Raw genomic sequence first — 9,804 nt, 5'->3', positions numbered from 1 at the left:
GGGGGTGGGGTGGCGAACACTTGCAAACAGCCTCCCTCCCACCCCCTCAGCCCTCCTGTGATCTGCCACCATCACATTCTGTAGACACCCCCAGGAGTCTGGGGCAGTGTGCACATCCTGGGCGTGGTCAGTGGGCTTCCCAGCCTTCCATGTTCACTGTCAAGTTGCCCATCGTTGGCCCTTTGCCTCCCAGCCTAGGGTTATGATCTCTCCAGCTGGCTGGCTCTGCCTTCCGGACAGAGATTATGGAAGTAGAAGCTTACCTCTGGGTCTGAAAGGCCAGCTCCACTAATTACTGGCCATGGGACCCTGAGTTTCCTTATCTGAATAGACTTGCTGTGAAGGTGAGTTGATATTTGCGCAGTCCCTGGCACCCAGTGATTGTTGTAGTTTCAAGAAATTACATATTCAGGGGCGCCCGGGTGGCTCAGTCAGTTAAGCGTACAACTTCAGCTCAGGTCATGATCTCACAGTTCATGGGTTCAGGCTCTGTGCTAATAGCTCAGAGCCTGGAGCCTGCTTCAGATTCTGTCTCTCTCTCTCTCTCTCTCTCTCTCTCAGAAATAAATAAATAAATAAAAAGAAATTACGTATTCATTGAGTGTGCCCTGGGGTGAAACTAGAGCTGGGAGCCATGGGTGGGGGGTGGAGGGGGACACACAGTCTCAAGAGGGAATCAGGCTTTGACACAACACACACATACAAATATGAGGGGTATGGTGCAGTGATCCAGACGTGGAATTGGCAGAGTCCTGGCTTCAAATCCAGCTCTGCCTCTGGGCCAGTCAGTCAGTAAAGGATGTTGGATAAGCTAGTAACCCTTTCCTCATCTGTTCAAAGGAGTTATTAATACTACCCCATCTCAGGCTGTTGCATTGATGAGGTTAAAATCCAATTATGAACGAAGGTTAAAATAACATAATGAAGAAGCAGGTCCATTTGTAAGGGAAAAGGTGGTATGCAAAGCGAGTTGTTAAAACACTGCAAATTAGGAAATAATAAATTCCACCGGAAAAGTCTCATGGTACCAGTGATTGCTTAGAGGCAGCTCTAACTTTGAATTGAGAAGAGAGTATCAATATCGTGGGGAAAGTGGCAGTAGGTAGAATGCAGAAATAGGGAGGTGAGCCTTCCAGGAGGAGGGAATGGGTATGTGCAGGAAGCCTGGGACAGAGCAGGTTGTGTTTACAGGGCTGGAGTTCAGGTGTATGGAGGGAAGCAGTGGAAGGTAAGGTTGGAAGAGAAATAAAGTGGAGCTGAGTTTGGGGTTGAGTTTGATTTACAGCCCACAGGCAAGCCAGGGCCACTAGCAGAGGTTACAAGCTAAGTTTTGCATGTTCTAGAGAGAGCTGTGTGGGAAGTGCCAGGATCTGAATTCGCTTTGTGATCAGGCAGAAGTAGGCTGAAAGTGTGGACCAGCAAGAGAAAGACAATCCAGTTGCTAAAAAAAAAAAGCGGGGGGTGGGGAGGGAGAGTAAAAAAGGGTTAAGGATATCAATGGGCAATTCACAAAAGAGGAAACCTAAATGGCCAAAAATATGAAAAGAAGTTCAGCTTCACTGGTCATGTGAGACATGCAAACGAGAAGAGCCTGTGCCACACCATTTTACGTCCACCAGATGGGCAAAGAGTGACAGTCTGTCCACGTGGGGAGAGGGGCGGGGTGCTGAGCAAGTGGCTAAAACCCTCACACACATTGGTAGAGATGTAAGGGGCTCCAGCTACATTGGCCAAGTGTTGACAGCCTCTAATAAACTCACAGGTGCCTGGATACAATGATCCACTCACTCAGCATATGATTCCGAAAACTTAGACCTTAATTAATTGTCCATCAACAGCTTTCCAGAGATAGATAGACTGTGATCTGTTCATACAGTGGAATGATACACTGGGAGTAAAAATAAACCAAGGCAATAAGCTTCAACACAGATGGATACAGTCAGGTCCAAGAAGTGTTAAAACATGTGCAGAAAACCAAAGATGCCAAATTTAGAACAGTGGATACCTCTGGGAAGGGAGGGGGTTGGGAAGGAGATCAGAAAGAGACACACAGGGGATTTAATTCTGTGATGATTTCTTAGGAAAAATAAAAATATCTGAGAGATGGCAAAATGTCAAGATTTGACGGAACTGGGCGGCCAGTCTAGAGCTTTTCTGTCTGATCCTTCTTCTGAAGCCTGAAACGTTTTCTCTGTTTTCTGTATGTTTAAAATTGGTGCTTTTTTTTAGGAATCTCTACTCCCAACATGGGGCTCAAACTCATGACCCTAAGATCATCGCATACTCTCTGAAGAGAGCCAGCCAGGCACCCCTGAAATATGGTAATTTTAAAGATGGGAGAGGTGGGGAGACCAGCAGGAGACTAGCAGAGGAGGTTTGTTAATACACTACCTGTCACGTGTGCAGGGCCATCACAGCTACAGTATCCTGACACATCTGTCACAGAAGCTCGCCAGAGTTGGGGAGCTGGGCACGGCAGGCTTCAGATCCTTTTACTGAGGAGAGAATGGAGCCTCGGGGACGTGATTTCTCCAGGGTCACTGGGTAGGGAGGACGGGTGCCCTTCCCTTCAGCTGTTTCTTAGCACCTGCCATCACGGGAGACTTCCAGAGGCCAATGAACCTTCAGAGCACATCACCCTCTTACAGTAATGCATCCTTCTTGAGTACACTGCACTGTTCTAGTTTTTTCTTCCAATTAGGGACAACTTAAAAAATAGAGAAAAGCACAAGGAAGGACATGAAAGTCACCTGTGATCTTCCTTGTCTTTCTTTTACTTTTCTTTAATGTTTATTTAGTTTTGAGAGACAGAGTGTGAGCAGGGGAGGGGCAGAGAGAGAGACACAGAATCCAAAGCAGGTTCCAGGCTCTGAGCTGTCAGCACTGAGCCTGAGGTGGTGCTCGAACCCATGAACTGTTGAAATCATGACCTGAGCCAAGATCAAGAGTCAGATGCTTAACCAACTGAGCCACCCAGGTGCCTCTTTGTCTTTTAAAGTCAGCTTCACTGAGGAGTGTCTGGGTGGCTGGGTCAGTTGAGCATCTGACTCTTGATCTTGGCTCAGGTCATGATCTCACATTTGGTGGGTTCAAGCCCCGCCTCAGGCTCTGTGGTGGCAGTAAAGTGCCTGCTAGGGATTCTCTCTCTCTCCCCCTCTCTTTCTCTGCCCCTCCCCTGCTCTCTCTCTCAAAAAAAAAAAAAAAAAAAAAAAAAAAAAAAAAAAAGCTTCATTGAGGTCTATGTTAATTCCTACACAATAAAGTCACCCGTTTTAAAAGCACAGCAGTAATGCTAGACAAGTCGGGGGTATATGAAACGTGCTTGAACAAAGAAGACATGCGTTTCACAAATATGAGTAATTCTTATCATAATACAATTTTTGGAAATAACTGTGGTAAAGTTACTTTCACCTTGAAGCCAGGTGACCAGCTAGGTAGGTCTGTGTTTCTTTGCCTGAACTTGGGGGTAGTTTATAATGTCTCAGCATGAGGTGCCAAGAGTTTTCAAATTACAGTAGAAGGCGTGACTGTTAACACCATTTAAAAATTAAAAACCACAGCAACAACAACGCTTGGCAGGGTCAGACTGTGACCTGGTGAAGAACTGTGGTCCCGATTCACTGCCAAGCCATAAACGCCTTTACCTGTGGCTTTTGTGAGGAAATGAGAGAAGGCAAGAGCCTGTCCCCTCTTGGTCTTGGGGGGTAGAAGAGAGAGTACACTGAGACACTGGAGATCCCACTGGCCTCCCCCAGGCTTGCTGTGGGAACCGTAGGTGGGACCTTCTTCTCTCCTCCGAAATGTGGTCTCCCCATCTGTTAAAGTGGAGCTTTACTCACATTTCAAGATTCAGCAGCCTTTTAGGGAAACGTGCTTTGGGCGGGCGCTGTGTGAGAGAGAGAGGAGGTGGGCAGCAGAGAGAGAGAGAGGCACCATGAAGAGGAGTAAGACACAGCCTCTGGGCTCAAGAAGTGTCCAGTCCAGAGCTGGCAGGTGGGATTGGAGGGACAGACTCATCGACAAGTGACGGGCGATGGTGTTGTTAATACACCAGGTGGGATGGCCGTGAGCAAATACCGAGGGTCTCTGAGGTCCCTCTGACAACATTATTTCATTCTATGAACTTAATATAAGCTTGGTTTCTCTGTCTCTGGGTATCCTTGAATAAGTCACCTCTCCAATCTGGGGCTCCAACTTACTCACTGGTTAAACTGTAACACTTACAACAAGTGAGTAGTTCCCAGTCTTTCTCCACAGTGGCTTTTATATAAAGATTTGACCACCAAACACTACATTATATGATATTTTGTCTTCTTTCATATGAATTAGATCCACATATTACATTCAGTCAGAACTTTGATTGATACAAGTAGTGTGGTTATAAAAGAAAGAGTTGACTAGACAGACAGACAGAATTCAAGCCCAAAGCAAGGCCACTGGTATTTAGTCCATCTATGCCATTTTACACCAGATACTTCCAGAAAAGATGAAAGGTATCTTTCAAATTATTCACACATTAGAATACAGAGGAGTCTTTCATGCTAGTGAATTCCAATATTTACCAGGCATCTTTTTTGGATCGAGCAGTCCATGAATTAGTCAATCAACATGGGTAGCTGAGTGCTCAGCCCCAAAAGAGAGAGAAAATGGATGAGCACCAAACGCCATGAGCCAGGTCCCTTGCTGGGCATTTTCATGAAAAATATACAACTGCTCAAGAAATCATCAGAGGAGTGCAAAAAGATGACAGTGGATAGAATGTGGTCATGTGTGAGATTCAACTGGTAATGGTAGAACTGAGACTTGAACCCAGCTGGGTCAGGTGTATTCAAAAGCCAACGGCCCTCTCACGGCCCCAGTCTGCCTCCTTTGCTTCATGATAGGACAATCATGATAATCACCAATGTGGATGGACCCTAAGCCACGTGCCAGACACTGCCCTGGGCTTCACAGGAGCTGTTATTACTACATTTCACTCATGAGGAAACTTGGCAGAGGGGAGCCACAAACCCAGGTAGTCTGGCTCCAGAGCCTTTAACCCCCAGGCCCGCTGTCCCCTATGAATACTGCTATTGGGTCTTGTAGGGGTTTGGCAGCTTTCAGAAATCTTAGATACATCATACAATGATATTTCATCTTGCAGTAATACATTAGGTATGAGTAGCACTTTGTACTTCACCCAGCGTAACTTCGCACCTTTCATTCCATCCCCACAGCAAATATACAAGATGGGAGAGGCAGGGATTACAATTCTCCCATTTTGCAGATAATAAAACCGAGGTTAAGGAGGTTCAGTGATATGTCCAAGGTCATGCAGCCAGAACATGTTAGATACCAGACTCGGGAGGCAGGGAGCCACAACTGGAGAAGGCTTTCCCAGTCAAGTTGCCCACTCCTCATTTTTAGGTGGGAAAACCCGGTGCCTGGAGAGCAAGCTTGCTCAAGGTCGTCCAGGAAAGATTTGTTCAAGGTCAAGTGGTAAATCAGCAGCCGAGCCATCATGTGATCACGGTTTCTGCCTCCTTGCCCAGAGATTTACGTCATGTTGCTTTTGTCGGATCTCCAACAGTCCTCTTGAGTTTTTCGACTGCCAGAATTTGTTTAAAAACCCTTCTGGTTGAGTGTTCTGTGATACGTGACATTCTCATGAATTTCAGAAGGCGTCTCTGCCCGGGTGGGGGAACATCTAAGTGACCTTTCAGCTTGGGGAGCCTGTGATTCTGCCACCAGAATTCTACAGCAATTTCAAGATCATCTTCACTCTTTTGATGCTCTCAGAGGACAATTTCAAGTCTGATCTCTCTCTGGGATCTGTCCTGTTCCCTGATCTTTGGGTCTGAAGTGGGGAAGTAGTTCCAAGAAGGTTAGCTAGGACCACTCAGATCTGTGTCTTGTGGCAGCTTCTTCCAAGATTACAATTCAAGGTCCCATACGCCTCCTGCCAGGGAGGAGAGGAAACTTCTGGGCCAGCACCACCGGGAGGCAGCCTGGCTTGTGTGGGAGACACCTCGGGGTAGGAGGCTTGTGAGCTCAGGGCTCTTCATTCCAGATGTGGCTCTGTCAGGAGTGTCTGGATCTCACCTGTGGGGCTTGGACAGGCGCAGGATGTATGTGGTGGCCGGGTTGGGGCAGTTGGAAGAGAAGCTTGAGAGGGAGTCCAGAGCAGTATACACCCAGGAAGGAAGAGGGTATGGGACTGATAAGGAGGCACCCTTCTGGGGTGACCCTTCTGTGATGGTTAATTTTCTGCATCCTTTTGGCTGGGCCCTAGTGCCCAGAAATTGGATCAAACACTGATCTAGGTATGGCAGGGAAGGTATGCAGCAGATGTGGTGAACATCTACAATAAGTTCCTTTAAGTAAGGATTACCCCTGGTAGTGTGGGTGGGCCTTATCCAATCAGTTGAGGGCCTTAAGAGCAAAAGCTGTGGTTTCCCAGGGAAGAAGAAATGCCTCCTCAAAACTATAGCACCGACTCCTGCCTATTTCCAGCCTGCCCTGTGGATTTTGAACTTGGCAGTCCCACAGCCATAAGAGCCAGTTCCCTAAAATAAAGAGATCTCTGAATGAATTAGTGAATTAACGACATTATATATATTCTCCAGTTGGCTCTGTTTTGCCAGAGAACTCTCTTCACACCTTGAGAACAGATCTTACCCTTTAGCCCTCTGTCCACATACCCCAGCCCATCCCTCCCGCACACCACACCTCCAGGTTTTACTTCAGCCTCCTCGTCCACACTCATGACCACGAAAGGGCCGGAAGGACCCAGATGGGAACGGGGTTGTAGAAGAGCAAGCTTGGCAGCAGTTAGAAGAGCCTAGAGGTCTGGAACCGTGTGGGGAGACAGAACAGATGATTTCTGGCTTTTCGGGATGCAGGGAGCAGCCTGGACAACCTGATCTGTCTGCGAAGATATTTCTCAGGCGTTGGCAAGAGAGTCTATGCCAACATTTTCGCAGCCTTTCCCAGCATTCAGAAATGTTTTTCCTGGGAAGAATCTCCTTGATCAGTGCCCACAGCACCATGGGAAATTGGCTATTTCCTGCTGGCTCTGTAAACGGGATGGGGACCTATGACCTTGTAGCGTTTGGATTCTCGGTTACAAGTAACCAGGACTGTCTGTGGCCATCTTCAGCAGGGAGGGACTTATGGGCAGCCAGTGAGGGCAGTCAAGGGAACCACAGAACTCCAGCCAATGGAATACTGCAGGCCCAGTCTGATCCAGGGGCCTCGGCTGAGACTGAATTTTACCTTTCAAGGATCTGCTCACCACTCACTCAAGAGTCAGCCTAAGGAATTAATAGTTGATTGGCTATGGTTGTATTTCACACAGGTCTGTTCACTATCCAGGCAGGAGGAGACGCTGGGGGAAAATCTGGCTTCACTATGCTTTTAATGGTGGCCGTGGGAAATGGGTGCTAGTTTTTTCCTTCTTTACAATGGGGAATTCCCCCCAAAGGAGAGCAGGGTTCTCGTTGGGGGGAGGGGTGGACACTGGACACATTACAAGTAACAGCTAAACCTTTGGAGCTTTTGCTCTACTTCAGCCACCAACAGTTAGATGGTGCTGCTTAAAAAGCAGCAAAGGTACAGTGGACAGAACTCAGATGTGACCTTGGATGACCTGAGATCAAGTTCTACCATTTACCGGCATCCTGATTCTGGGCAAGTTCTCTAACTTCTAAGAGCATTGAATTCGTCTTCTGAAAAATGGGGAGAATAAGAGCACAGACAGCTCACAAAATTGCCTGTGAAAACACTTTGTAAAGTATTTTGACCCCTAGAAGAGGTGGGGGGGGGGCAGGCTTGGAGCGTCCATGCCAGAGGCATAAGTGTTTGTTGAGCAAATGGATAAACAAGCAAGCGATTTTTATGATCATCCTAACCTGACCATCAGCTTTGCAAAAAAAAAAGGACTGATGTTTTTGGACTCTGATGTGGGTTTCGTGAGCTGAAGCTTCACAAACGAGATTATATATACATATACATATATATTTCTTAAACAACCCCTTCGACATTTTCATTTTAATATGTAAAACTCAGCTACTTGTCTCAGGGAGAGTTTATGGGGGAAAAAAGATTCCAGCTGGCTTTGGGGCAGCCCATAAAAATATGCTGAAAACTGACCGTTTGGAGATGAGGGGCTGTTGCGGGGTAGAGATCAGTGACGCCTTAAACCCTGGTGAGGCCCACAACATTTCAACAATTAGCTCTCTGGGCAAGAGGATGCATTCTTCATTCCTTCCTGGTTCCTACTCAAAGGATGGGGCCCAGAATCTCTTAAAGAGAAATCACAGCTTTCAAATAACAGACAAACACATCTTTGACACAGGCAGGCTGTGATTCAAAGGGTTTCAAAGGGTGTTGGCGAGGGAAGGGTTTTCAAGAGCTTTAACCGCAGCGGCTAATCAGAATGCCCCCAGCTCTCCCTCCCTGCCAGATTTCCAAACCCTACCCCTCTCTCCACTCAAGTCTGACCTCCTCCAGGAAGCCCTCCTTGGTAACTCCAGCAAATCATGGGTTTGTTCAGCCATATTACTCTTTGACTTAAAATCCTCCAGAGGTGGCTCCTAGTGTCAGGGTCAAGTTCAATCACCTTGTGATTTGGCCCCTTCCCGCCTCTGTGGCCTCTTATGCTCCCCACCCCCAGCCTTGATCCAGTGGTGCCAGACAACCTTCAGCTCCACCTCCTCCCCCCTCCACTTGGGCCTCAGCGTCTTGGACCATACCCTTGCTTTGGCTGGGATTTTCCTTTCCCTTCTTTATGTGGCTGGATGGTATTTACTCCCAAACTTAGCCCAGGCCTCTCCGCCAGGGGACAGGGGGAGACAGTTTGAGTCTCCCAGACTGGGTTAGGTGCTCCCACAAGGGCTCCCCAGAGTACTCACCACACTTACTGTAAAGTCCGCTCCCTTCTGGGACCTTTACTCATCTCTGTGTCTCTTTGCTCAATACCAGCCCTGGCTCAGAGAAAGTGCTCAGTTTTGCAGCCCCGCTCCTCACGCTGGACAGCACACACTGAGATCACCTCGGGAGCCTTCAAATGCAGACACCTGTGTCCTCATTCCCACAAGCTTGGATTTAATTGGTGGGGGTGGGGGGGTTGGCCTGGGCCTGGGGGGGGGGGAGCATGGGGTGAAAATTTCCCCAGGTGATTCTATGTGCAGCCAAGGTTGAACAGCGCTGTGATCTGTAGCACCTGATTTAGGACTTCCCCCAGCAACTCAGAGGAGCTGCACTCATGGCATCTCCCGCAGAGCATGACCTTGAACTCACAGCCCCGCTGTACTTGCCACAGGTTGTGTTGAAAGAAGCACTATTCATTCCCTACCTGGGTCAGTGGTGCTCAAAAGCTATACACCCCCACCCCAAGCCCTCCGGGCCTATTAGGAGGAGCCATCTGCATCACAATACTTGTGAGAAGGATGCCTGTCTAAATCCCACCGCAGATCCAAGGAGCCCATCTGGGACCCCACAGTGTGAACAAGTTACTGGATAATTCTGTGCACACCTGCGTGCTACAGCTCAGGGCTTCGAGCTCCGTAGGACTTGCAAAGCCAGGCAAAGAAGTTAACAACATAAAGGGTCTTCAGGGAGCCGTGGGAGGGGATTGGAAAACTACTCAGCCCTAGCCAATCCTTGTTCTTTGGGAATGTGGGCCCCATGCTGTTAAATCCCACCCCCCTTTTTTAATAGACCTCCCAAATCTGGATTTTTCTGTGAAATCTAACCATTTAAAATTGACAAGTAATTCAATCGTTTTTATTTAATTTCCAGTTAGTTAACATACACTGTAGTATT

This window comes from Hyaena hyaena, unplaced genomic scaffold (assembly GCF_003009895.1).
Source record: "Hyaena hyaena isolate Hyena2069 unplaced genomic scaffold, ASM300989v1 scaffold_90, whole genome shotgun sequence".
Classification (NCBI taxonomy): Eukaryota; Metazoa; Chordata; class Mammalia; order Carnivora; family Hyaenidae; genus Hyaena; species Hyaena hyaena.
This window is presented reverse-complemented; position numbering follows the sequence as displayed.